General features: G+C 44.3%; 18 non-coding genes and 11 pseudogenes across 18 annotated transcripts; all 29 read left to right on the top strand.

Moving 5' to 3' along the window:
* Nucleotides 1–4,175: 4,175 nt before the first annotated feature.
* LOC143007247 (5S ribosomal RNA) lies at nucleotides 4,176–4,294 on the top strand (annotated as a pseudogene).
* A 445-nt stretch (nucleotides 4,295–4,739) lies between these two features.
* Nucleotides 4,740–4,858, top strand: LOC143007140 (5S ribosomal RNA). The gene has a single exon (XR_012964361.1). It is a non-coding gene; the product is annotated as a 5S ribosomal RNA (ribosomal RNA).
* A 1,110-nt stretch (nucleotides 4,859–5,968) lies between these two features.
* Nucleotides 5,969–6,087, top strand: LOC143007213 (5S ribosomal RNA; annotated as a pseudogene).
* Nucleotides 6,088–6,332: 245 nt separating this feature from the next.
* Nucleotides 6,333–6,451, top strand: LOC143007236 (5S ribosomal RNA; annotated as a pseudogene).
* A 239-nt stretch (nucleotides 6,452–6,690) lies between these two features.
* LOC143007188 (5S ribosomal RNA) lies at nucleotides 6,691–6,809 on the top strand. The gene has a single exon (XR_012964406.1). It is a non-coding gene; the product is annotated as a 5S ribosomal RNA (ribosomal RNA).
* Nucleotides 6,810–7,257: 448 nt separating this feature from the next.
* Nucleotides 7,258–7,376, top strand: LOC143007172 (5S ribosomal RNA). Its single transcript, XR_012964391.1, has one exon. It is a non-coding gene; the product is annotated as a 5S ribosomal RNA (ribosomal RNA).
* Nucleotides 7,377–7,615: 239 nt separating this feature from the next.
* Nucleotides 7,616–7,734, top strand: LOC143007226 (5S ribosomal RNA; annotated as a pseudogene).
* A 448-nt stretch (nucleotides 7,735–8,182) lies between these two features.
* On the top strand, nucleotides 8,183–8,301 carry LOC143007210 (5S ribosomal RNA; annotated as a pseudogene).
* Nucleotides 8,302–8,540: 239 nt separating this feature from the next.
* On the top strand, nucleotides 8,541–8,659 carry LOC143007208 (5S ribosomal RNA; annotated as a pseudogene).
* A 239-nt stretch (nucleotides 8,660–8,898) lies between these two features.
* On the top strand, nucleotides 8,899–9,017 carry LOC143007261 (5S ribosomal RNA). Its single transcript, XR_012964426.1, has one exon. It is a non-coding gene; the product is annotated as a 5S ribosomal RNA (ribosomal RNA).
* Nucleotides 9,018–9,483: 466 nt separating this feature from the next.
* LOC143007153 (5S ribosomal RNA) lies at nucleotides 9,484–9,602 on the top strand. Its single transcript, XR_012964373.1, has one exon. It is a non-coding gene; the product is annotated as a 5S ribosomal RNA (ribosomal RNA).
* Nucleotides 9,603–10,062: 460 nt separating this feature from the next.
* Nucleotides 10,063–10,181, top strand: LOC143007256 (5S ribosomal RNA). Its single transcript, XR_012964421.1, has one exon. It is a non-coding gene; the product is annotated as a 5S ribosomal RNA (ribosomal RNA).
* Nucleotides 10,182–10,426: 245 nt separating this feature from the next.
* Nucleotides 10,427–10,545, top strand: LOC143007282 (5S ribosomal RNA). Its single transcript, XR_012964445.1, has one exon. It is a non-coding gene; the product is annotated as a 5S ribosomal RNA (ribosomal RNA).
* Nucleotides 10,546–11,002: 457 nt separating this feature from the next.
* Nucleotides 11,003–11,121, top strand: LOC143007231 (5S ribosomal RNA; annotated as a pseudogene).
* A 239-nt stretch (nucleotides 11,122–11,360) lies between these two features.
* LOC143007228 (5S ribosomal RNA) lies at nucleotides 11,361–11,479 on the top strand (annotated as a pseudogene).
* A 245-nt stretch (nucleotides 11,480–11,724) lies between these two features.
* Nucleotides 11,725–11,843, top strand: LOC143007158 (5S ribosomal RNA). Its single transcript, XR_012964378.1, has one exon. It is a non-coding gene; the product is annotated as a 5S ribosomal RNA (ribosomal RNA).
* Nucleotides 11,844–12,309: 466 nt separating this feature from the next.
* On the top strand, nucleotides 12,310–12,428 carry LOC143007271 (5S ribosomal RNA). Its single transcript, XR_012964435.1, has one exon. It is a non-coding gene; the product is annotated as a 5S ribosomal RNA (ribosomal RNA).
* Nucleotides 12,429–12,667: 239 nt separating this feature from the next.
* On the top strand, nucleotides 12,668–12,786 carry LOC143007274 (5S ribosomal RNA). The gene has a single exon (XR_012964438.1). It is a non-coding gene; the product is annotated as a 5S ribosomal RNA (ribosomal RNA).
* A 239-nt stretch (nucleotides 12,787–13,025) lies between these two features.
* On the top strand, nucleotides 13,026–13,144 carry LOC143007260 (5S ribosomal RNA). Its single transcript, XR_012964425.1, has one exon. It is a non-coding gene; the product is annotated as a 5S ribosomal RNA (ribosomal RNA).
* Nucleotides 13,145–13,607: 463 nt separating this feature from the next.
* Nucleotides 13,608–13,726, top strand: LOC143007207 (5S ribosomal RNA; annotated as a pseudogene).
* Nucleotides 13,727–13,965: 239 nt separating this feature from the next.
* On the top strand, nucleotides 13,966–14,084 carry LOC143007259 (5S ribosomal RNA). Its single transcript, XR_012964424.1, has one exon. It is a non-coding gene; the product is annotated as a 5S ribosomal RNA (ribosomal RNA).
* Nucleotides 14,085–14,550: 466 nt separating this feature from the next.
* LOC143007182 (5S ribosomal RNA) lies at nucleotides 14,551–14,669 on the top strand. The gene has a single exon (XR_012964401.1). It is a non-coding gene; the product is annotated as a 5S ribosomal RNA (ribosomal RNA).
* Nucleotides 14,670–14,914: 245 nt separating this feature from the next.
* On the top strand, nucleotides 14,915–15,033 carry LOC143007277 (5S ribosomal RNA). Its single transcript, XR_012964441.1, has one exon. It is a non-coding gene; the product is annotated as a 5S ribosomal RNA (ribosomal RNA).
* A 460-nt stretch (nucleotides 15,034–15,493) lies between these two features.
* LOC143007255 (5S ribosomal RNA) lies at nucleotides 15,494–15,612 on the top strand. Its single transcript, XR_012964420.1, has one exon. It is a non-coding gene; the product is annotated as a 5S ribosomal RNA (ribosomal RNA).
* Nucleotides 15,613–15,857: 245 nt separating this feature from the next.
* On the top strand, nucleotides 15,858–15,976 carry LOC143007206 (5S ribosomal RNA; annotated as a pseudogene).
* Nucleotides 15,977–16,215: 239 nt separating this feature from the next.
* Nucleotides 16,216–16,334, top strand: LOC143007258 (5S ribosomal RNA). Its single transcript, XR_012964423.1, has one exon. It is a non-coding gene; the product is annotated as a 5S ribosomal RNA (ribosomal RNA).
* A 460-nt stretch (nucleotides 16,335–16,794) lies between these two features.
* On the top strand, nucleotides 16,795–16,913 carry LOC143007265 (5S ribosomal RNA). Its single transcript, XR_012964429.1, has one exon. It is a non-coding gene; the product is annotated as a 5S ribosomal RNA (ribosomal RNA).
* Nucleotides 16,914–17,158: 245 nt separating this feature from the next.
* Nucleotides 17,159–17,277, top strand: LOC143007249 (5S ribosomal RNA; annotated as a pseudogene).
* A 245-nt stretch (nucleotides 17,278–17,522) lies between these two features.
* Nucleotides 17,523–17,641, top strand: LOC143007179 (5S ribosomal RNA). The gene has a single exon (XR_012964398.1). It is a non-coding gene; the product is annotated as a 5S ribosomal RNA (ribosomal RNA).
* The last annotated feature ends 6,671 nt before the right edge of the window (nucleotides 17,642–24,312 follow it).

The raw sequence follows: 24,312 nt of genomic DNA, 5'->3' as shown, positions 1-24,312 counted from the left end.
GACCTTTAACCTTCCCTCCTGTTTTTGATAGAGCACCGCTCCAAGTCCATCCTGGGACGCATCACAATGCATAATGAACGGTTCTTCAAAGTTTGGGTAGCCCAGCACAGGAGGACTGGAGAGGTAATCTATCAGCTGACTGAGAACTGTACTGTGTTCTTCTGTCCACCTGATACGTTGATGTGAGGGTACCTGGCTTTGCTTTGTCTTTCTCACCCCAGCCTTCTGCTTCTTTGTGCCTTTAGGGGTCTCACTGCCTGGTATCTCAGCGCACAGCAGTGCATAGAGAGGCTTAGCTATGCGAGAGAAGTTTGGGATATAGGCTCGGTAGTATGAGATGAATCCTAGCACTTTCCGCACCTCACCCACTGTCGCTGGCTTCCTCTGCTTCATCTCTTGCACTGGGGCTACTTCTGCAGGATCCATTGTGTAGCCTTCCTTCGATACGATCTTTCCCAGAAATCTGACCTGGTTCTTAAAGAGCTCACATTTCTTTGCAGTCAATTTCACCCCGTGCTGTTGGTAGCGCTGAAGCACTTTTCTCACATCTTTCAGGTGATTATCAAATGTTTGGCTATGAACCAGATTATCGTCTAGATATGGCTCGCAAATTTCATCTCTGAGTCCAGATAGACACTCCTCCATGCTGCGCTGGAATTCGGAGGGTGCTGTAGACAAGCCAAAAGGGATTCGGATCCACTCATATAGGCCCCAGGGTGTTATAAAAGCTGTGAGTGGTCTACTACTTTCTTCCACGAACCCCTGATGGTAGGCCTTGCCTTGATCTAACACTGAAAACCATGCACTCCCATGTAAACTATCTAGCATATCTTGAATACGGGGAATAGGGTGGCGATCTGGCAGAGACTTACGGTTGAGTTCTCTGTAGTCACAGCACAGACGGAGGTTCCCATCTTTTTTCCGCACACAGACAATGGGAGATGAGTAATGTGACCTAGATTTTTGGATCCAGCCCCTATTTAACAAGTCTTCTAAGTACTGTTTTACTTCTTTGTGAAGTGGCTTAGGCACAGACACATAGGTACGTCTTACCGGTGTTGTATCTGTGAGTCTGATTTTCAGTTGTAGGGAAGGGATGTATCCCACATCATCATCGTCTCTGGCGAACGCTCTGCATTCCTCCCTCAACATCTGCTTCACTCGCGCTGCTGAGCAAGGGGGAGGTGAATCAGTGTGATTGGTGGGTCCCACCTTTCCTCGTCCACCGCTGTCCTTCCATCAGGCTCAGGCTCATCCTCCCTGCTGACCTCTGGACGTTCGACTGGAGAAGCTGGTCGGGGAGTGACTGGCTTGGCGTCCACTGGATAGACAGCTTTGACCAGTTGAACCTGCCCCAACACTGTGCGTGGGCTCAGGGTGACATCATGACAGGTGTTATTGGTGATGGGCAGTGCTATGCGAGAATATGTCCCTTCGCTAAGAGTCATCATGCTCTCTGACATTCTCAGGCCATCTGGCCAGGGGGCATGTTCATCAGGCAGAAAAAGGGCTTCTTGACTGGACAGTAGAGGACCTGTTCTCACAGCACATTTTATAGTTCTCACCTGACCTGCTGGGATCACTTCCTTCTGCCTGCCCACTCTCACTAGGCCGTCACTGCACTGAGGGTCACTGTTTTGAATAATTTTCACTAACATTTCAGTCTTTTTACAGCTAAAAGAGAAAGCTGTGCTCACAGCCTGTGTTATTACTTCATGTGGACCCTCCACACCATTCTTTAACAACAGTTCAATTACATTGTAACCAATGATTGGCTCTTCTGCTGCTCCTTTCTCACCTGTCACGAGCATGGGCACCTGAAGCGTGAACTCTGGAGCATGTGATGGGTCTAGGTGGAACGTGACCTCCACCCAGCCTAGGAAAGGGATGTCGGTCTGGTTGACAGCTTTCCCCACAAAAGGACCAGGGCCGAGGAGTTCTTCAGTGCTCCGTACCTTCACCTCTGGGATGCAGTTCTTCCTCCAGGTCTCATTGATAAGGCAGACTTGCGATCCAGTGTCCCATAAGGCTTGAGTCTTCACCCCATCTAGGTAGCAACTCACCATGCACTTCTTTCCAATAAGTCTCAGCAGCTGTGAATGGTGACGAGGGGAGATGTGGCTAATATAAGCAGAACCTGCCAATCTTCCACCTGGGGAACACCTTTCTGCTCGCAGTCTCTCTTCTAATTGTACAATGCTTTCTCTAAGAATAGTAGGGGTGTTGAGTGACCTGCTATGCTGTTCTTGAGTGTCAGGGGAGGTACATTCTACAGTCTGTCCTTTGATATTAGCTGAATCAGTGTTGCCTCTTGAGTTCCTTTGGCCTCTGCATCCTCTTGAGAGGTGTCCACTCAGGCCACATTTGAAGCAGTGGTCACACTGTTCCTCTTCACCCCGGTCTTGACATCCTCTGCATGCCCTCTTCCCTCTGTTTTGGAACTGGTGAGATGGTCTTGCTGAGTACTGAACATTCTTCCTCAGCTCAGCCACTTCCTCTCTCAGCTGTTTCACTGCATCCATCAGTTCAGTTTCTGAAGAGCTTTTTGGAGTTTTTATCTTCTGACTTTTAACACTGGCCTTGACTGAAGTGCTGTGTTCAGATGGCTGGTCATTGTCTGTTTCCCTGTCACTATACAGCTGGTAAGTAGTTGTTTCTGTTTTTAGCTCATTTATTCTGGCTGGCTTATTTGGGATACTTTTCTTCAATTTCTGCTGTGTCTCCCAATCAACAGCAGCAGCATCATTCATTTTCTCTATCAATATCTCGTCAGTCACTCCTAGATCATCTAGGTGAGGTTTCAGCTGCATTTTAACATTATCACTCAGTAGTCCTGTACTGACTGACCTAAGAAACTTCTTCTGAATGAGGTCTGGGCTATACTGTACATCTGAGCTGGCATCTTCTGCAGCCGCCAGTAGCCTCTCTTTGAGTTCAACTGCACGAAAAAGAAAATTCTGAGGGGATTCTTTTGCATCTTGAGTTATGTTAATGAGTCTGTGGAACATATCTGTAGTGTTGTTTTCTTTGAAATGGGCTTTAAGAATCGTCTTCAACTGCACGAGTGTCAAATTATTTTTGTCTTCCAGCATATCACGTAAACTGAGCCCTGGTGTAGCAGCTTTTACTACGGCTTCAACAATTTCTACATCACTGTGGCCTTTACGTTTTTCAGAGTCTATTTGGTACATGAGGTTAGTGTATGATAACTTGTCTTTCTGCCCCAATTCACCTATCTGGCCATTAATCCGAAACTCGCGTCTGATAACCACTTCAGGGGCTCTGGAGAATGGGAGTTCTGGCAGGCTAGCCGTCCTGTTCATTTTTTCCCGAAGCCGACTCATTTCCTCCTCGAGCATTTTGGTCTACGTCTGGAATGTCAACTGCATTTCAGCATACTGTTTTGGTAGCTTTTGTAGCTCCTCTTCATTTTTATCATACCTCTCTGGTTTGGGCGCGTTTTCTCTCAATCGCTTAGCTGTAGCTAACAACTCTTGCCCAAATGTCTCTGCTACATCTTGTTCCTCCACTTCAAAAGCATTCTCTACTGACTCATTAATTGCTCGGATCAACGTGTGTTTCTTCTCCTTGTCTGATGAAACTTTAGCTCGGATACACACTTCTTTTAGCTGTTCCACGTTTAGCCGACACAGTAGCTCCGTTAGCTGATCCTGTAACTGCTCCAGCTCCATTTTGCGTGTTCCAACGTTCGTTCTTTTTTTTTTTCTTCAGACTTCTTTTTTGTTTCACGTTGAGTCCCTGTTCGGGCGCCAATTTTGTTGCACACTTGAAGAAAGTAATACTCTCAACGGCGTGCTGGGAAAAGTTTTTTGTTTAATCCAAATTTTCCACAATACAGCTCACTTCACCATTTACATCTCCCGCCTTCCGTTCTCAGTGGCTACTTCTTCTCTCTCTCACCGTTATGCAACTGCATTATATCCCAGTACTACAGCGCCACTTCTGGCCAAAACATGCAACAACATCGTAACAAAAGAAAATAAAAGGCCACAACTTAATGGAAAAGGGACCAAAGAAAAGACTAAATGGGGGGTATGTCACAAAGGCATCATGTAAATTGTGATATACATGAACTTGAGTGTAGTCATGTGTACACGGTGACTTGAACTGGGTCTGTCTCACCTATAAAGCGCCTCTGTGTGGCTCCTCTCCTCGTTTACGGCCATACCACTCTGAACACGCCCGATCTCTTCTGATCTCAGAAGCTAAGCAGCGTCCGGCCAGGTGAGTACTTGGATGGGAGACAGCCTGGGAATACCCGGTGCCGTTAGCATTTTGGCCCTCTGAGCAGCAGGCCTCACCTGGTCCTCCTTCCTCATGTTTAACTCCCTCTGTAAACACGCAATTTCCCACGGGAGAATAAAGTTGTATCTTATCTTATCTTATATGAAAGCATACATTCAGAAAATGAGTATTGCACATGGTCATAATATGAGAAGATTGAATGCACATGAGAAGTGAAGAACACGAGCCACTGTGTGACAATGATGATGATGAGGATGAAAGTGAGCGTCAGAGATGTAAGTGGTCCCTCTGTATGTTCTATGTGATGATTATCAGTTTCATTAGGTAAGACTTCATTATCCAGAAATGTGTGTTTCTGATGAAGGCATCATGTAAATTGTGATATACATGAACTTGAGTGTAGTCATGTGTACACGGTGACTTGAACTGGGTCTGTCTCACCTATAAAGAGCCTCTGTGTGGCTGCTCTCCTCGTTTACGGCCATACCACTCTGAACACGCCCGATCTCTTCTGATCTCAGAAGCTAAGCAGCGTCGGGCCAGGTTAGTACTTGGATGGGAGACCGCCTGGGAATACCCGGTGCCGTTAGCATTTTGGCCCTCTGAGCAGCAGGCCTCACCTGGTCCTCCTTCCTCATGTTTCACTCACTCTGTGAACACGCAAGTTCCCTCGGGAGAATAAAGTTGTATCTTATCTTATCTTATATGAAAGCATACATTCAGAAAATGAGTATTGCACATGGGCATAATATGAGAAGATTGAATGCACATGAGAAGTGAAGTACACAAGCCACTGTGTGACGATGATGATGATGATGATGAAAGTGAGCGTCAGAGATGTTAGTGGTCCCTCTTTATGTTCTATGTTATGTCAGACGAGATCGTGCATGTTATATTGATATATGGACAAATAAAGGTTGTTGACTCTCAAAAAAAAAAAAAAGGAACAAGGGAAAGAAATCAAAGACAATATGGTCGTAACACTATAAACACATGGTAATATATAATGATTGTGATTGTGTGATTGTGGAATATTTAAATAAATAGACAACGCAACTAATGAATCCGATGGTTCTGAATAACCTAACATAACAGAATATAGGAAACAAATAGTAATGGCAATGTCACGAGCTGCTGTTGATTTGCTAATGTTTATAAGTTATGACAGTAGCAATGCTGTACTGAAAATTGAATTTTGTAATTTGATTACTTGCTCATTTCATAATGGACTGGTCTGAAAGAGCCTTGTTGACTTGCATCTGACCCTGGGAGTCGATCTGTTCTATTTGTTTGTTCTTGGCTTGTGCTGCTCCAAGATTCTGGCAAACTATTTAATAACATTTTGCTTTTATGAAAGCACACATTCAGAAAATGATTATTGCACATGGTCATAATATGAGAAGGTTGAATGCACATGAGAAGTGAAGTACACGAGCCACTGTGTGACGAAGATGATGATGATGATGATGATGATGATGATGATGATGAAAGTGAGCGTCAGAGATGTTAGTGGTCCCTCTTTATGTCCTATGTGATGATTATCAGTTTCATTAGGTAAGACTTCATTATCCAGAAATGTGTGTTTCTGATGAAGGCATCATGTAAATTGTGATATACATGAACTTGAGTGTAGTCATGTGTACACGGTGACTTGAACTGGGTCTGTCTCACCTATAAAGAGCCTCTGTGTGGCTGCTGTCCTCGTTTCGGCCATACCACTCTGAACACGCCCGGTCTCGTCTGATCTCGGAAGCTAATCAGCGTCGGGCCAGGTTAGTACTTGGATGGGAGACCGCCTGGGAATACCCGGTGCCGTAAGCATTTTGGCCCTCTGAGCAGCAGGCCTCACCTGGTCCTCCTCCCTCATGTTTCACTCCCTCTGTGAACACGCAATTTCCCTCGGGAGAATAAAGTTGTATCTTATCTTATCTGAAATGTTAGTGTTCTTCTGATGAAGGCATCATGTAAATTGTGATATACATGAACTTGAGTGTAGTCATGCGTACACGGTGACTTGAACTGGGTCTGTCTCACCTATAAAGAGCCTCTGTGTGGCTGCTGTCCTCGTTTACGGCCATACCACTCTGAACACGCCCGATCTCGTCTGATCTCGGAAGCTAATCAGCGTCGGGCCAGGTTAGTACTTGGATGGGAGACAGCCTGGGATTACCCGGTGCAGTAAGCATTTTGGCCCTCTGAGCCGCAGGCCTCACCTGGTCCTCCTCGTTTCACTCCCTCTGTGAACACGCAATTTCCCTCGGGAGAATAAAGTTGTATCTTATCTTATCAGAACTGTTAGTGTTCTTCTGATGAAGGCATCATGTAAATTGTGATATACATGAACTTGAGTGTAGTCATGTGTACACGGTGACTTGAACTGGGTCTGTCTCACCTATAAAGAGCCTCTGTGTGGCTGCTCTCCTTGTTTACGGCCATACCACTCTGAACACGCCTGATCTCGTCTGATCTCGGAAGCTAAGCAGCGTCGGGCCAGGTTCGTACTTGGATGAGAGACCGCCTAGGAATACCCGGTGCCGTAAGCATTTTGGCCCTCTGAGCAGCAGGCCTCACCTGGTCCTCCTCCCTCATGTTTCACTCCCTCTGTCAACACCCAATGTCCCTCGGGAGAATAAAGTTGTATCTTATCTTATCTTATATGAAAGCATACATTCAGAAAATGAGTATGGCACATGGGCATAATATGAGATGATTGAATGCACATGAGAAGTGAAGTACACGAGCCACTGTGTGACGATGATGATGATGATGAGGATAAAAGTGAGCGTCAGAGATGTAAGTGGTCCCTCTGTATGTTCTATGTGATGATTATCAGTTTCATTAGGTAAGACTTTATTATCCAGAAATGTGTGTTTCTGATGAAGGCATCATGTAAATTGTGATATACATGAACTTGAGTGTAGTCATGTGTACATGGTGACTTGAACTGGGTCTGTCTCACCTATAAAGAGCCTCTGTGTGGCTGCTCTCCTCGTTTACAGCCATACCACTCTGAACACGCCCGATCTCGTCTGATCTCGGAAGCTAATCAGCGTCGGGCCAGGTTAGTACTTGGATTGGAGACAGCCTGGGAATACCCGGTGCGGTAAGCATTTTGGCCCTCTGAGCCGCAGGCCTCACTTGGTCCTCCTCGTTTCACTCCCTCTGTGAACACGCAATTTCCCTCGGGAGAATAAAGTTGTATCTTATCTTATCAGAAATGTTAGTGTTCTTCTGATGAAGGCATCATGTAAATTGTGATATACATGAACTTGAGTGTAGTCATGTGTACACGGTGACTTGAACTGGGTCTGTCTCACCTATAAAGAGCCTCTGTGTGGCTGCTCTCCTCGTTTACGGCCATACCACTCTGAACACGCCTGATCTCGTCTGATCTCGGAAGCTAAACAGCGTCGGGCCAGGTTCGTACTTGGATGAGAGACTGCCTAGGAATACCCGGTGCCGTAAGCATTTTGGCCCTCTGAGCAGCAGGCCTCACCTGGTCCTCCTCCCTCATGTTTCACTCCCTCTGTCAACATCCAATGTCCCTCGGGAGAATAAAGTTGTATCTTATCTTATCTTATATGAAAGCATACATTCAGAAAATGAGTATTGCACATGGGCATAATATGAGATGATTGAATGCACATGGGGAGTGAAGTACAGGAGCCACTGTGTGACGATGATGATGATGATGAGGATAAAAGTGAGCGTCAGAGATGTAAGTGGTCCCTCTGTATGTTCTATGTGATGATTATCAGTTTCATTAGGTAAGACTTTATTATCCAGAAATGTGTGTTTCTGATGAAGGCATCATGTAAATTGTGATATACATGAACTAGAGTGTAGTCATGTGTACACGGTGACTTGAACTGGGTCTGTCTCACCTATAAAGAGCCTCTGTTTGGCTGCTCTCCTCGTTTACGGCCATACCACTCTGAACACGCCCGATCTCGTCTGATCTCGGAAGCTAATCAGCGTCGGGCCAGGTTAGTACTTGGATGGGAGACAGCCTGGGAATACCCGGTGCAGTAAGCATTTTGGCCCTCTGAGCCGCAGGCCTCACCTGGTCCTCCTCGTTTCACTCCCTCTGTGAACACGCAATTTCCCTCGGGAGAATAAAGTTGTATCTTATCTTATCAGAAATGTTAGTGTTCTTCTGATGAAGGCATCATGTAAATTGTGATATACAAGAACTTGAGTGTAGTCATGTGTACACGGTGACTTGAACTGGGTCTGTCTCACCTATAAAGAGCCTCTGTGTGGCTGCTCTCCTCGTTTACGGCCATACCACTCTGAACACGCCCGATCTCGTCTGATCTCGGAAGCTAATCAGCGTCGGGCCAGGTTAGTACTTGGATGGGAGACAGCCTGGGAATACCCGGTGCAGTAAGCATTTTGGCCCTCTGAGCCGCAGGCCTCACCTGGTCCTCCTCGTTTCACTCCCTCTGTGAACACGCAATTTCCCTCGGGAGAATAAAGTTGTATCTTATCTTATCAGAAATGTTAGTGTTCTTCTGATGAAGGCATCATGTAAATTGTGATATACATGAACTTGAGTGTAGTCATGTGTACACGGTGACTTGAACTGGGTCTGTCTCACCTATAAAGAGCCTCTGTGTGGCTGCTCTCCTCGTTTACGGCCATACCACTCTGAACACTCCCGATCTCGTCTGATCTCGGAAGCTAATCAGCGTCGGGCCAGGTTAGTACTTGGATGGGAGACCGCCTGGGAATACCCGGTGCCGTAAGCATTTTGGCCCTCTGAGCAGCAGGCCTCACCTGGTCCTCCTCCCTCATGTTTCACTCCCTCTGTCAACAACCAATGTCCCTCGGGAGAATAAAGTTGTATCTTATCTTATCTTATATGAAAGCATACATTCAGAAAATGAGTATGGCACATGGGCATAATATGAGATGATTGAATGCACATGAGAAGTGAAGTACACGAGCCACTGTGTGACGATGATGATGATGATGATGATGATGATGATGATGATGATGAAAGTGAGCGTCAGAGATGTTAGTGGTCCCTCTTTATGTTCTATGTGATGATTATCAGTTTCATTAAGTAAGACTTCATTATCCAGAAATGTGTGTTTCTGATAAAGGCATCATGTAAATTGTGATATACATGAACTCGAGTGTAGTCATGTGTACACGGTGACTTGAACTGGGTCTGTCTCACCTATAAAGAGCCTCTGTGTGGCTGCTCTCCTCGTTTACGGCCATACCACTCTGAACACGCCCGATCTCGTCTGATCTAGGAAGCTAATCAGCGTCGGGCCAGGTTAGTACTTGGATGGGAGACCGCCTGGGAATACCCGGTGCCGTAAGCATTTTGGCCCTCTGAGCAGCAGGCCTCACCTGGTCCTCCTCCCTCATGTTTCACTCCCTCTGTCAACACCCAATGTCCCTCGGGAGAATAAAGTTGTATCTTATCTCATCTTACATGAAAGCATACATTCAGAAAATGAGTATTGCACATGGGCACAATATGAGATGATTGAATGCACATGAGAAGTGAAGAACACGAGCCACTGTGTGACGATGATGATGATGATGATGATGATGATGATGATGAAAGTGAGCGTCAGAGATGTTAGTGGTCCCTCTGTATGTTCTATGTGATGATTATCAGTTTCATTAGATAAGACTTCATTATCCAGAAATGTGTGTTTCTGATGAAGGCATCATGTAAATTGTGATATACATGAACTTGAGTGTAGTCATGTGTACACGGTGACTTGAACTGGGTCTGTCTCACCTATAAAGAGCCTCTGTGTGGCTGCTCTCCTCGTTTACGGCCATACCACTCTGAACACGCCCGATCTCGTCTGATCTCGGAAGCTAATCAGCGTCGGGCCAGGTTAGTACTTGGATGGGAGACCGCCTGGGAATACCCGGTGCCGTAAGCATTTTGGCCCTCTGAGCAGCAGGCCTCACCTGGTCCTCCTCCCTCATGTTTCACTCCCTCTGTCAACACGCAATTTCCCTCGGGAGAATAAAGTTGTGTCTTATCTTATCTGAAATGTTAGTGTTCTTCTGATGAAGGCATCATGTAAATTGTGATATACATGAACTTGAGTGTAGTCATGTGTACACGGTGACTTGAACTGGGTCTGTCTCACCTATAAAGAGCCTCTGTGTGGCTGCTCTCCTCGTTTCCGGCCATACCACTCTGAACACGCCTGATCTCGTCTGATCTCGGAAGCTAAGCAGCGTCGGGCCAGGTTAGTACTTGGATGGGAGACCGCCTGGGAATACCTGGTGCCGTAAGCATCTTGGCCCTCTGAGCAGCAGGCCTCACCTGGTCCTCCTCCCTCATGTTTCACTCCCTCTGTCAACAACCAATGTCCCTCGGGAGAATAAAGTGGTATCTTATCTTATCTTATATGAAAGCATACATTCAGAAAATGAGTATTGCACATGGGCATAATATGAGATGATTGAATGCACATGGGGAGTGAAGTACAGGAGCCACTGTGTGACGATGATGATGATGATGATGATGATGAGGATAAAAGTGAGCGTCAGAGATGTAAGTGGTCCCTCTGTATGTTCTATGTGATGATTATCAGTTTCATTAGGTAAGACTTTATTATCCAGAAATGTGTGTTTCTGATGAAGGCATCATGTAAATTGTGATATACATGAACTTGAGTGTAGTCATGTGTACACGGTGACTTGAACTGGGTCTGTCTCACCTATAAAGAGCCTCTGTGTGGCTGCTCTCCTCGTTTACGGCCATACCACTCTGAACACGCCCGATCTCGTCTGATCTCGGAAGCTAATCAGCGTCGGGCCAGGTTACTACTTGGATGGGAGACAGCCTGGGAATACCCGGTGCAGTAAGCATTTTGGCCCTCTGAGCCGCAGGCCTCACCTGGTCCTCCTCGTTTCACTTCCTCTGTGAACACGCAATTTCCCTCGGGAGAATAAAGTTGTATCTTATCTTATCAGAAATGTTAGTGTTCTTCTGATGAAGGCATCATGTAAATTGTGATATACATGAACTTGAGTGTAGTCATGTGTACACGGTGACTTGAACTGGGTCTGTCTCACCTATAAAGAGCCTCTGTGTGGCTGCTCTCCTCGTTTACGGCCATACCACTCTGAACACGCCCGATCTCGTCTGATCTCAGAAGCTTAGCAGCATCGGGCCAGGTTAGTACTTGGATGGGAGACCGCCTGGGAATACCCGGTGCAGTAAGCATTTTGGCCCTCTGAGCAGCAGGCCTCACCTGGTCCTCCTCCCTCATGTTTCACTCCCTCTGTCAACACGCAATTTCCCTCGGGAGAATAAAGTTGTATCTTATCTTATCTGAAATGTTAGTGTTCTTCTGATGAAGGCATCATGTAAATTGTGATATACATGAACTTGAGTGTAGTCATGCGTACACGGTGACTTGAACTGGGTCTGTCTCACCTATAAAGAGCCTCTGTGTGGCTGCTCTCCTCGTTTCCGGCCATACCACTCTGAACACGCTTGATCTCGTCTGATCTCGGAAGCTAAGCAGCGTCGGGCCAGGTTAGTACTTGGATGGGAGACCGCCTGGGAATACCCGGTGCCGTAAGCATTTTGGCCCTCTGAGCAGCAGGCCTCACCTGGTCCTCCTCCCTCATGTTTCACTCCCTCTGTCAACAACCAATGTCCCTCGGGAGAATAAAGTGGTATCTTATCTTATCTTATATGAAAGCATACATTCAGAAAATGGGTATTGCACATGGGCATAATATGAGATCATTGAATGCACATGGGGAGTGAAGTACAGGAGCCACTGTGTGACGATGATGATGATGATGATGATGATGATGATGATGAGGATAAAAGTGAGCGTCAGAGATGTAAGTGGTCCCTCTGTATGTTCTATGTGATGATTATCAGTTTCATTAGGTAAGACTTTATTATCCAGAAATGTGTGTTTCTGATGAAGGCATCATGTAAATTGTGATATACATGAACTTGAGTGTAGTCATGTGTACACGGTGACTTGAACTGGGTCTGTCTCACCTATAAAGAGCCTCTGTGTGGCTGCTCTCCTCGTTTACGGCCATACCACTCTGAACACGCCCGATCTCGTCTGATCTCGGAAGCTAAGCAGCGTCGGGCCAGGTTAGTACTTGGATGGGAGACCGCCTGGGAATACCCGGTGCAGTAAGCATTTTGGCCCTCTGAGCCGCAGGCCTCACCTGGTCCTCCTCGTTTCACTCCCTCTGTGAACACGCAATTTCCCTCGGGAGAATAAAGTTGTATCTTATCTTATCAGAAATGTTAGTGTTCTTCTGATGAAGGCATCATGTAAATTGTGATATACATGAACTTGAGTGTAGTCATGTGTACACGGTGACTTGAACTGGGTCTGTCTCACCTATAAAGAGCCTCTGTGTGGCTGCTCTCCTCGTTTACGGCCATACCACTCTGAACACTCCCGATCTCGTCTGATCTCGGAAGCTAAGCAGCGTCGGGCCAGGTTAGTACTTGGATGGGAGACCGCCTGGGAATACCCGGTGCAGTAAGCATTTTGGCCCTCTGAGCCGCAGGCCTCACCTGGTCCTCCTCGTTTCACTCCCTCTGTGAACACGCAATTTCCCTCGGGAGAATAAAGTTGTATCTTATCTTATCAGAAATATTAGTGTTCTTCTGATGAAGGCATCATGTAAATTGTGATATACATGAACTTGAGTGTAGTCATGTGTACACAGTGACTTGAACTGGGTCTGTCTCACCTATAAAGAGCCTCTGTGTGGCTGCTCTCCTCGTTTACGGCCATACCACTCTGAACACTCCCGATCTCGTCTGATCTCGGAAGCTAATCAGCGTCGGGCCAGGTTAGTACTTGGATGGGAGACCGCCTGGGAATACCCGGTGCCGTAAGCATTTTGGCCCTCTGAGCAGCAGGCCTCACCTGGTCCTCCTCCCTCATGTTTCACTCCCTCTGTCAACACCCAATGTCCCTCGGGAGAATAAAGTTGTATCTTATCTTATCTTATATGAAAGCATACATTCAGAAAATGAGTATTGCACATGGGCATAATATGAGATCATTGAATGCACATGGGGAGTGAAGTACAGGAGCCACTGTGTGACGATGATGATGATGATGATGATGATGATGATGAGGATAAAAGTGAGCGTCAGAGATGTAAGTGGTCCCTCTGTATGTTCTATGTGATGATTATCAGTTTCATTAGGTAAGACTTTATTATCCAGAAATGTGTGTTTCTGATGAAGGCATCATGTAAATTGTGATATACATGAACTTGAGTGTAGTCATGTGTACACGGTGACTTGAACTGGGTCTGTCTCACCTATAAAGAGCCTCTGTGTGGCTGCTCTCCTCGTTTACGGCCATACCACTCTGAACACGCCCGATCTCGTCTGATCTCGGAAGCTAATCAGCGTCGGGCCAGGTTAGTACTTGGATGGGAGACAGCCTGGGAATACCCGGTGCAGTAAGCATTTTGGCCCTCTGAGCCGCAGGCCTCACCTGGTCCTCCTCGTTTCACTCCCTCTGTGAACACGCAATTTCCCTCGGGAGAATAAAGTTGTATCTTATCTTATCAGAAATGTTAGTGTTCTTCTGATGAAGGCATCATGTAAATTGTGATATACATGAACTTGAGTGTAGTCATGTGTACACGGTGACTTGAACTGGGTCTGTCTCACCTATAAAGAGCCTCTGTGTGGCTGCTCTCCTCGTTTACGGCCATACCACTCTGAACACTCCCGATCTCGTCTGATCTCGGAAGCTAATCAGCGTCGGGCCAGGTTAGTACTTGGATGGGAGACCGCCTGGGAATACCCGGTGCCGTAAGCATTTTGGCCCTCTGAGCAGCAGGCCTCACCTGGTCCTCCTCCCTCATGTTTCACTCCCTCTGTCAACACCCAATGTCCCTCGGGAGAATAAAGTTGTATCTTATCTTATCTTATATGAAAGCATACATTCAGAAAATGAGTATGGCACATGGGCATAATATGAGATGATTGAATGCACATGAGAAGTGAAGTACACGAGCCACTGTGTGACGATGATGATGATGATGATGATGATGATGATGATGATGATGAAAGTGAGCGTCAGAGATGTTAGTGGTCCCTCTGTATGTTCTATGTGATGATTATCAGTTTCATTAGATAAGACTTCATTATCCAGAAATGTGTGTTTCTGATGAAGGCATCATGTAAATTGTGATATACATGAACTTGAGTGTAGTCATGTGTACACGGTGACTTGAACTGGGTCTGTCTCACCTATAAAGAGCCTCTGTGTGGCTGCTCTCCTCGTTTACGGCCATACCACTCTGAACACGGCCGATCTGGTCTGATCTCGGAAGCTAATCAGCGTCGGGCCAGGTTAGTACTTGGATGGGAGACCGCCTGGGAATACCCGGTGCCGTAAGCATTTTGGCCCTCTGAGCAGCAGGCCTCACCTGGTCCTCCTCCCTCATGTTTCACTCCCTCTGTCAACACGCAATTTCCCTCGGGAGAATAAAGTTGTGTCTTATCTTATCTGAAATGTTAGTGTTCTTCTGATGAAGGCATCATGTAAATTGTGATATACATGAACTTGAGTGTAGTCATGTGTACACGGTGACTTGAACTGGGTCTGTCTCACCTATAAAGAGCCTCTGTGTGGCTGCTCTCCTCGTTGACGGCCATACCACTCTGAACACGCCCGATCTCGTCTGATCTCGGAAGCTAATCAGCGTCGGGCCAGGTTAGTACTTGGATGGGAGACCGCCTGGGAATACCCGGTGCCGTAAGCATTTTGGCCCTCTGAGCAGCAGGCCTCACCTGGTCCTCCTCCCTCATGTTTCACTCCCTCTGTCAACACCCAATGTCCCTCGGGAGAATAAAGTTGTATCTTATCTCATCTTACATGAAAGCATACATTCAGAAAATGAGTATTGCACATGGGCACAATATGAGATGATTGAATGCACATGAGAAGTGAAGAACACGAGCCACTGTGTGACGATGATGATGATGATGATGATGATGATGATGATGAAAGTGAGCGTCAGAGATGTTAGTGGTCCCTCTGTATGTTCTATGTGATGATTATCAGTTTCATTAGATAAGACTTCATTATCCAGAAATGTGTGTTTCTGATGAAGGCATCATGTAAATTGTGATATACATGAACTTGAGTGTAGTCATGTGTACACGGTGACTTGAACTGGGTCTGTCTCACCTATAAAGAGCCTCTGTGTGGCTGCTCTCCTCGTTTACGGCCATACCACTCTGAACACGCCCGATCTCGTCTGATCTCGGAAGCTAATCAGCGTCGGGCCAGGTTAGTACTTGGATGGGAGACCGCCTGGGAATACCCGGTGCCGTAAGCATTTTGGCCCTCTGAGCAGCAGGCCTCACCTGGTCCTCCTCCCTCATGTTTCACTCCCTCTGTCAACACGCAATTTCCCTCGGGAGAATAAAGTTGTGTCTTATCTTATCTGAAATGTTAGTGTTCTTCTGATGAAGGCATCATGTAAATTGTGATATACATGAACTTGAGTGTAGTCATGTGTACACGGTGACTTGAACTGGGTCTGTCTCACCTATAAAGAGCCTCTGTGTGGCTGCTCTCCTCGTTTACGGCCATACCACTCTGAACACGCCCGATCTCGTCTGATCTCGGAAGCTAATCAGCGTCGGGCCAGGTTAGTACTTGGATGGGAGACAGCCTGGGAATACCCGGTGCAGTAAGCATTTTGGCCCTCTGAGCCGCAGGCCTCACCTGGTCCTCCTCGTTTCACTCCCTCTGTGAACACGCAATTTCCCTCGGGAGAATAAAGTTGTATCTTATCTTATCAGAAATGTTAGTGTTCTTCTGATGAAGGCATCATGTAAATTGTGATATACATGAACTTGAGTGTAGTCATGTGTACACGGTGACTTGAACTGGGTCTGTCTCACCTATAAAGAGCCTCTGTGTGGCTGCTCTCCTCGTTTACGGCCATACCACTCTGAACACTCCCGATCTCGTCTGATCTCGGAAGCTAATCAGCGTCGGGCCAGGTTAGTACTTGGATGGGAGACCGCCTGGGAATACCCGGTGCCGTAAGCATTTTGGCCCTCTGAGCAGCAGGCCTCACCTGGTCCTCCTCCCTCATGTTTCACTCCCTCTGTCAACACCCAATGTCCCTCGGGAGAATAAAGTTGTATCTTATCTCATCTTACATGAAAGCATACATTCAGAAAATGAGTATTGCACATGGGCACAATATGAGATGATTGAATGCACATGAGAAGTGAAGAACACGAGCCACTGTGTGACGATGATGATGATGATGATGATGATGATGATGATGAAAGTGAGCGTCAGAGATGTTAGTGGTCCCTCTGTATGTTCTATGTGATGATTATCAGTTTCATTAGATAAGACTTCATTATCCAGAAATGTGTGTTTCTGATGAAGGCATCATGTAAATTGTGATATACATGAACTTGAGTGTAGTCATGTGTACACGGTGACTTGAACTGGGTCTGTCTCACCTATAAAGAGCCTCTGTGTGGCTGCTCTCCTCGTTTACGGCCATACCACTCTGAACACGCCCGATCTCGTCTGATCTCGGAAGCTAATCAGTGTCGGGCCAGGTTAGTACTTGGATGGGAGACCGCCTGGGAATACCCGGTGCCGTAAGCATTTTGGCCCTCTGAGCAGCAGGCCTCACCTGGTCCTCCTCCCTCATGTTTCACTCCCTCTGTCAACACGCAATTTCCCTCATGAGAATAAAGTTGTGTCTTATCTTATCTGAAATGTTAGTGTTCTTCTGATGAAGGCATCATGTAAATTGTGATATACATGAACTTGAGTGTAGTCATGTGTACACGGTGACTTGAACTGGGTCTGTCTCACCTATAAAGAGCCTCTGTGTGGCTGCTCTCCTCGTTTACGGCCATACCACTCTGAACACGCCCGATCTCGTCTGATCTCGGAAGCTAATCAGCGTCTGGCCAGGTTTGTACTTGGATGGCAGACCGCCTGGGAATACCCACTGCCGTAAGCATTTTGGCCCTCTGAGCAGCAGGCCTCACCTGGTCCTCCTCCCTCATGTTTCACTCCCTCTGTCAACACGCAATTTCCCTCGGGAGAATAAAGTTGTGTCTTATCTTATCTGAAATGTTAGTGTTCTTCTGATGAAGGCATCATGTAAATTGTGATATACATGAACTTGAGTGTAGTCATGTGTACACGGTGACTTGAACTGGGTCTGTCTCACCTATAAAGAGCCTCTGTGTGGCTGCTCTCCTCGTTTACGGCCATACCACTCTGAACACGCCCAATCTCTTCTGATCTCGGAAGCTAATCAGCGTCGGGCCAGGTTAGTACTTAGATGGGAGACCGCTTGGGAATACCCGGTGCCGTAAGCATTTTGGCCCTCTGAGCAGCAGGCCTCACCTGGTCCTCCTCCCTCATGTTTCACTCCCTCTGTCAACACCTAATGTCCCTCGGGAGAATAAAGTTGTATCTTATCTTATCTTATATGAAAGCATACATTCAGAAAATGAGTATGGCACATGGGCATAATATGAGAAGATTGAATGCACATGAGAAGTGAAGTACACGAGCCACTGTGTGACGATGATGATGATGATGATGATGATGATGATGAAAGTGCGCAGCATCCAGGCAGAAATGCCATCAATGTGTGTAAATTTGGGGCAAATTGGGGAATATTGAAAATTTTCTAAAAATGTTGACCCGGGTCATCAATTTTTGAAACTGGAGAAAACTTTAAAAGCCCATATCTGTGACAAGGAAGGAGATAGACAGCTACAATTTCAGACGCAGCATCCAGGCAGAAATGCCATCAATTTGTGTAAATTTGGGACAAATTGGGGAATATTGAAAATTTTCTAAAAATGTTGACCCGCGGGTCATCGATTCTTGAAACTAGAGAAAACTTGAAAAGCCCATATCTGTGACAAGGAAGGAGATAGAGAGCTACAATTTCAGACGCAGCATCCAGGCAGAAATGCCATCAATGTGCGTAAATTTGGGGCAAATTGGGGAATATTGAAAATTTTGGAAAAAAGTTGACCCCCGGCTAATCGATTTTTGAAACTGGAGAAAAATCTAAAAGCCCATATCTGTGACAAGGAAGGAGATAGAGAGCTAAAATATCAGATGCAGCATCCAGACAGAAATGCCATCAATTTGTGTAAATTTGGGACAAATTGGGGAATATTGAAAATTTTCGAAAAATGTTGACCCGCGGGTCATCGATTCTTGAAACTAGAGAAAACTTGAAAAGCCCATATCTGTGACAAGGAAGGAGATAGAGAGCTAAAATTTCAGACGCAGCATCCAGACAGAAATGCCATCAATGTGTGTAAATTTGGGGCAAATTGGGGAATATTGAAAATTTTCTAAAAATGTTGACCAGGGTAATCAATTTTTGAAACTGGAGAAAACTTGAAAAGCCCATATCTGTGATAAGGAAGGAGATAGAGAGCTAAAATTTCAGACGCAGCATCCAGGCAGAAATGCCATCAATGAGTGTAAATTTGGGACAAATTGGGGAATATTGAAAATTTTGGAAAAAAGTTGACCCCCGGGTAATCGATTCTTGAAACTGGAGAAAACTTTAAAAGCCTATATCTGTGACAAGGAAGGAGATAGAGAGCTAAAATTTCAGACGCAGCATCCAGACAGAAATGCCATCAATGTGTGTAAATTTGGGGCAAATTGGGGAATATTGAAAATTTTCTAAAAATGTTGACCCGGGTCATCAATTTTTGAAACTGGAGAAAACTTGAAAAGCCCATATCTGTGACAAGGAAGGAGATAGAGAGCAAAAATTTCAGACGCAGCATCCAGGCAGAAATGCCATCAATGTGTGTAAATTTGGGGCAAATTGGGGAATATTGAAAATTTTCTAAAAATGTTGACCAGGGTCATCAATTTTTGAAACTGGAGAAAACTTGAAAAGCCCATATCTGTGATAAGGAAGGAGATAGAGAGCTAAAATTTCAGACGCAGCATCCAGGCAGAAATGCCATCAATGAGTGTAAATTTGGGACAAATTGGGGAATATTGAAAATTTTGGAAAAAAGTTGACCCCCGGGTAATCGATTCTTGAAACTGGAGAAAAATCTAAAAGCCCATATCTGTGACAAGGAAGGAGATAGAGAGCTAAAATATCAGATGCAGCATCCAGACAGAAATGCCATCAATTTGTGTAAATTTGGGACAAATTGGGGAATATTGAAAATTTTCGAAAAATGTTGACCCGCGGGTCATCGATTCTTGAAACTAGAGAAAACTTGAAAAGCCCATATCTGTGACAAGGAAGGAGATAGAGAGCTAAAATTTCAGACGCAGCATCCAGACAGAAATGCCATCAATGTGTGTAAATTTGGGGCAAATTGGGGAATATTGAAAATTTTCTAAAAATGTTGACCAGGGTAATCAATTTTTGAAACTGGAGAAAACTTGAAAAGCCCATATCTGTGATAAGGAAGGAGATAGAGAGCTAAAATTTCAGACGCAGCATCCAGGCAGAAATGCCATCAATGTGTGTAAATTTGGGACAAATTGGGGAATATTGAAAATTTTGGAAAAAAGTTGACCCCCGGGTAATCGATTCTTGAAACTGGAGAAAACTTTAAAAGCCCATATCTGTGACAAGGAAGGAGATAGAGAGCTAAAATTTCAGACGCAGCATCCAGACAGAAATGCCATCAATGTGTGTAAATTTGGGGCAAATTGGGGAATATTGAAAATTTTCTAAAAATGTTGACCCGGGTCATCAATTTTTGAAACTGGAGAAAACTTGAAAAGCCCATATCTGTGACAAGGAAGGAGATAGAGAGCAAAAATTTCAGACGCAGCATCCAGGCAGAAATGCCATCAATGTGTGTAAATTTGGGGCAAATTGGGGAATATTGAAAATTTTCTAAAAATGTTGACCAGGGTCATCAATTTTTGAAACTGGAGAAAACTTAAAAAAGCCCATATCTGTGACAAGGAAGGAGATAGAGAGCTACAATTTCAGACGCAGCATCCAGGCAGAAATGCCATCAATGAGTGTAAATTTGGGACAAATTGGGGAATATAGAAAATTTTGGAAAAAAGTTGACCCCCGGGTAATCGATTTTTGAAACTGGAGAAAACTTTACAAGCCCATATCTCTGACAAGGAAGGAGATAGAGAGCTAAAATTTCAGACGCAGCATCCAGGCAGAAATGCCATCAATGTGTGTAAATTTGGGGCAAATTGGGGAATATTGAAAATTTTCTAAAAATGTTGACCAGGGTCATCAATTTTTGAAACTGGAGAAAACTTGAAAAGCCCATATCTGTGACAAGGAAGGAGATAGAGAGCTACAATTTCAGACGCAGCATCCAGACAGAAATGCCATCAATTTGTGTAAATTTGGGGCAAATTGGGGAATATTGAAAATTTTCTAAAAATGTTGACCCGCGGGTCATCGATTCTTGAAACTAGAGAAAACTTGAAAAGCCCATATCTGTGACAAGGAAGGAGATAGACAGCAAAAATTTCAGACGCAGCATCCAGGCAGAAATGCCATCAATGAGTGTAAATTTGGGACAAATTGGGGAATATTGAAAATTTTGGAAAAAAGTTGACCCCCGGGTAATCGATTTTTGAAACTGGAGAAAACTTTACAAGCCCATATCTCTGACAAGGAAGGAGATAGAGAGCTAAAATTTCAGACGCAGCATCCAGGCAGAAATGCCATCAATGTGTGTAAATTTGGGGCAAATTGGGGAATATTGAAAATTTTCTAAAAATGTTGACCCGGGTCATCAATTTTTGAAACTGGAGAAAACTTTAAAAGCCCATATCTGTGACAAGGAAGGAGATAGAGAGCTAAAATTTCAGACGCAGCATCCAGGCAGAAATGCCATCAATGAGTGTAAATTTGGGACAAATTGGGGAATATTGAAAATTTTGGAAAAAAGTTGACACCAGGGTCATCGATTTTTGAAACTGGAGAAAACTTGAAAAGCCCATATCTGTGACAAGTAAGGAGATAGAGAGCTACAATTTCAGACGCAGCATCCACGCAGAAATGCCATCAATGTGTGTAAATTTGGGGCAAATTGGGGAATATTGAAAATTTTCTAAAAATGTTGACCAGGGTCATCAATTTTTGAAACTGGAGAAAACTTGAAAAGCCCATATCTGTGACAAGGAAGGAGATAGAGAGCTACAATTTCAGACGCAGCATCCAGACAGAAATGCCATCAATTTGTGTAAATTTGGGGCAAATTGGGGAATATTGAAAATTTTCAAAAAATGTTGACCCGCGGGTCATCGATTCTTGAAACTAGAGAAAACTTGAAAAGCCCATATCTGTGACAAGGAAGGAGATAGACAGCAAAAATTTCAGACGCAGCATCCAGGCAGAAATGCCATCAATGAGTGTAAATTTGGGACAAATTGGGGAATATTGAAAATTTTGGAAAAAAGTTGACCCCCGGGTAATCGATTTTTGAAACTGGAGAAAACTTTACAAGCCCATATCTCTGACAAGGAAGGAGATAGAGAGCTAAAATTTCAGACGCAGCATCCAGGCAGAAATGCCATCAATGTGTGTAAATTTGGGGCAAATTGGGGAATATTGAAAATTTTCTAAAAATGTTGACCCGGGTCATCAATTTTTGAAACTGGAGAAAACTTTAAAAGCCCATATCTGTGACAAGGAAGGAGATAGAGAGCTAAAATTTCAGACGCAGCATCCAGGCAGAAATGCCATCAATGAGTGTAAATTTGGGACAAATTGGGGAATATTGAAAATTTTGGAAAAAAGTTGACACCAGGGTCATCGATTTTTGAAACTGGAGAAAACTTGAAAAGCCCATATCTGTGACAAGTAAGGAGATAGAGAGCTACAATTTCAGACGCAGCATCCAGACAGAAATGCCATCAATTTGTGTAAATTTGGGGCAAATTGGGGAATATTGAAAATTTTCTAAAAATGTTGACCCGCGGGTCATCGATTCTTGAAACTAGAGAAAACTTGAAAAGCCCATATCTGTGACAAGGAAGGAGATAGACAGCAAAAATTTCAGACGCAGCATCCAGGCAGAAATGCCATCAATGAGTGTAAATTTGGGACAAATTGGGGAATATTGAAAATTTTGGAAAAAAGTTGACCCCCGGGTAATCGATTTTTGAAACTGGAGAAAACTTTACAAGCCCATATCTCTGACAAGGAAGGAGATAGAGAGCTAAAATTTCAGACGCAGCATCCAGGCAGAAATGCCATCAATGTGTGTAAATTTGGGGCAAATTGGGGAATATTGAAAATTTTCTAAAAATGTTGACCCGGGTCATCAATTTTTGAAACTGGAGAAAACTTGAAAAGCCCATATCTGTGACAAGGAAGGAGATAGAGAGCTAAAATTTCAGACGCAGCATCCAGGCAGAAATGCCATCAATGAGTGTAAATTTGGGACAAATTGGGGAATATTGAAAATTTTGGAAAAAAGTTGACACCCGGGTCATCGATTTTTGAAACTGGAGAAAACTTTAAAAGCCCATATCTGTGACAAGGAAGGAGATAGAGAGCTACAATTTCAGACGCAGCATCCAGGCAGAAATGCCATCAATGTGTGTAAATTCGGGACAAATTGGGGAATATTGAAAATTTTCTAAAAATGTTGACCCGGGTCATCAATTTTTGAAACTGGAGAAAACTTGAAAAGCCAATATCTGTGACAAGGAAGGAGATAGATAGCTACAATTTCAGACGCAGCATCCAGGCAGAAATGCCATCAATGTGTTTAAATTTGGGGCAAATTGGGGAATATTGAAAATGTTCTAAAAATGTTGATCAGGGTCATCAATTTTTGAAACTGGAGAAAACTTGAAAAGCCCATATCTGTGACAAGGAAGGAGATAGAGAGCTACAATTTCAGACGCAGCATCCAGGCAGAAATGCCATCAATGTGTGTAAATTTGGGGCAAATTGGGGAATATTGAAAATTTTGGAAAAAAGTTGACCCCCGGGTCATCGATTTTTGAAACTGGAGAAAACTTTAAAAGCCCATATCTGTGACAAGGAAGGAGATAGAGAGCTACAATTTCAGACGCAGCATCCAGGCAGAAATGCCATCAATGTGTGTAAATTCGGAACAAATTGGGGAATATTGAAAATTTTCTAAAAATGTTGACCCGGGTCATCAATTTTTGAAACTGGAGAAAACTTGAAAAGCCCATATCTGTGACAAGGAAGGAGATAGAGAGCTACAATTTCAGACGCAGCATCCAGACAGAAATGCCATCAATTTGTGTAAATTTGGGGCAAATTGGGGAATATTGAAAATTTTCTAAAAATGTTGACCCGCGGGTCATCGATTCTTGAAACTAGAGAAAACTTGAAAAGCCCATATCTGTGACAAGGAAGGAGATAGACAGCAAAAATTTCAGACGCAGCATCCAGACAGAAATGCCATCAATGTGTGTAAATTTGGGGCAAATTGGGGAATATTGAAAATTTTCTAAAAATGTTGACCCGGGTCATCAATTTTTGAAACTGGAGAAAACTTTAAAAGCCCATATCTGTGACAAGGAAGGAGATAGAGAGCTAAAATTTCAGACGCAGCATCCAGACAGAAATGCCATCAATGTGTGTAAATTTGGGGCAAATTGGGGAATATTGAAAATTTTCTAAAAATGTTGACCCGGGTCATCAATTTTTGAAACTGGAGAAAACTTGAAAAGCCCATATCTGTGACAAGGAAGGAGATAAAGAGCAAAAATTTCAGACGCAGCATCCAGGCAGAAATGCCATCAATGTGTGTAAATTTGGGGCAAATTGGGGAATATTGAAAATTTTCTAAAAATGTTGACCAGGGTCGTCAATTTTTGAAACTGGAGAAAACTTGAAAAGCCCATATCTGTGACAAGGAAGGAGATAGAGAGCTACAATTTCAGACGCAGCATCCAGGCAGAAATGCCATCAATGTGTGTAAATTTGGGGCAAATTGGGGAATATTGAAAATTTTCGAAAAATGTTGACCCGCGGGTCATCGATTTTTGAAACTGGAGAAAACTTGAAAAGCCCATA

This window comes from Genypterus blacodes, unplaced genomic scaffold, assembly GCF_046128005.1.
Source record: "Genypterus blacodes isolate CSIRO-AG114 ecotype Tasmania unplaced genomic scaffold, CSIRO-AGI_Gbla_v1 ptg000083l_1, whole genome shotgun sequence".
Lineage (NCBI taxonomy): Eukaryota > Metazoa > Chordata > Actinopteri > Ophidiiformes > Ophidiidae > Genypterus > Genypterus blacodes.
This window is presented reverse-complemented; position numbering and strand designations above follow the sequence as displayed.